The sequence below is a fragment of the Seriola lalandi genome, unplaced genomic scaffold, assembly GCF_002814215.2.
Source record: "Seriola lalandi dorsalis isolate HSWRI2012SDOR001 ecotype SW California unplaced genomic scaffold, Sedor1 jcf7180002003993, whole genome shotgun sequence".
NCBI classification, from domain to species: Eukaryota; Metazoa; Chordata; class Actinopteri; order Carangiformes; family Carangidae; genus Seriola; species Seriola lalandi.
The window spans coordinates 1-1,629 of record NW_019474648.1 but is presented as its reverse complement, the minus strand read 5'-3'; the positions used below and the strand labels follow the sequence as shown (position 1 = coordinate 1,629).

The window sequence follows — 1,629 nt, the reverse complement described above, 5'->3', positions numbered from 1 at the left end:
ATTGATCTCTACAAGCACTCTGTTGGTGGACGTTTTGCTGCAGCCTCACAGTGCCATCTCCTGGATGTAAGGTCTCAGTGGATCATGACATGATTCTGTGACACTGAACTCACTTCTTCAGTGTCTGCTGAGCTTCACCACAATAACTCTCCAGCAGATTAAAGTTTTCAAATTGACGCACATACAAAATAAATTCCATTTTTACTAGTCATTTCACCCTATATCTATCCTACTATATAGTAGGTATTGTAGTGAATGGTTTATAAATTTGCTTACATAGTATGTAATGCTTAATTAATCTGATCTCGTTTTCAAGTTTTAAAACATATATTCAAGAGCTTTTGGCTTTGTTTACAGGGCACTCCAGGGCTACAAGGTCCTGCAGGTTTTCCCGGGGTAACGGTAGGTGCCCAGTATAGATTACAAACATATTCACTGCTAAACATTATTGGCTGAACCTGCTTTTGATCATTTCCTTCTTTACAGGGTAACAGGGGACCAGATGGGGACAAGGGGGATGTGGGACCTAAAGGCAACAAGGTAGGACACAGCAATTTTTCTGTTTGATAACACTGAATGAAGAGAATGAGCTGCTTAAATGAATAGCTCAACACTTTGAGGGATATGATTATTGACTTTCTCTTTGAGAGTTACATTTATCAACACCATTCATGTCATGTACGCTAAATGTAAAGCAGCAACTGGGGACTGGTTAGCGTAGCTCAGCACAGAGACTGGTAACAGGGGGAAACAACTAGCCAGGCTCTGTCCAAATCTAACAAAATCCGACTACCAGCACCTTTAAAACTCATTAATGAGCTTGATATATCTTGAGTTTTCTTTAATCAGCACGAAACAGACTTAAAGAAAGTGAATAAGTGTATTTACCAAAATGTCAAACTATTCGTTAACATTGACACATGATTCAGAAAGGTCTCTGCCCCTTAGAAAGTCTCTCTGTTTTTCTCTTAGGGTATTAAGGGGGCAGAAGGCATTAAGGGTCCTCAGGGAGAGAGGGGCCCCACCGGCTTCCAAGGTTTCCCAGGGAACAAGGGCCAGCCTGGCCCCAAAGGCACTGAGGTACACTTTACAGCACTGTGGTTATTCGTAAATATTCTATGTGTAAGTATTTTTAAAATAAGATCCACCTACAGTCCTGTTTTCAGATAACACACCACTTGTTTCAGATCTATACTGGCAACAAATAAAATCCTTTCCATTACCATGTTATTAACCCACTGTGTTTGCAGAGCATTATTGTATTACATGCTGTTTTAAGCAGGAGAAAGAAGCGTGTGGTGAAGGTGAAAAAACGAGATAAGCTTGACTGATTTTATATTTTTTCGTTCAGGGCACAAATGGAGAAACTGGTCCTCAGGGAAAACAGGGCAGTCGTGGGTTAAAGGTCAGTGATGATTTGTGCGTCCAACACCGTGAAATGTCAGATGACTTCATATGTTGATCCAGATTTAACACCAGATTTAACTGTGTAACATTAGAGCTTCCAATGGCCTAATACACATGCATTTAACAATCCACATTCTTGTTTCTACACTTGGTCATTCCACAGAAAGATAAAGTGTTTAAAAAGTCTAAAAGTGTTGAAGTATTTTTCTTGGAGCATGTGGA

At 40.0% G+C, this 1,629-nt stretch overlaps 1 long non-coding RNA gene across 1 annotated transcript; it reads left to right on the top strand.

The window, feature by feature from the left end:
* The first annotated feature begins 356 nt into the window (after nucleotides 1-356).
* Nucleotides 357-1,406, top strand: LOC111668307 (uncharacterized). The gene is made up of 4 exons (XR_002761721.2): nucleotides 357-402; nucleotides 487-540; nucleotides 973-1,080; nucleotides 1,352-1,406. It is a non-coding gene; the product is annotated as an uncharacterized LOC111668307 (long non-coding RNA).
* Nucleotides 1,407-1,629: the final 223 nt, after the last annotated feature.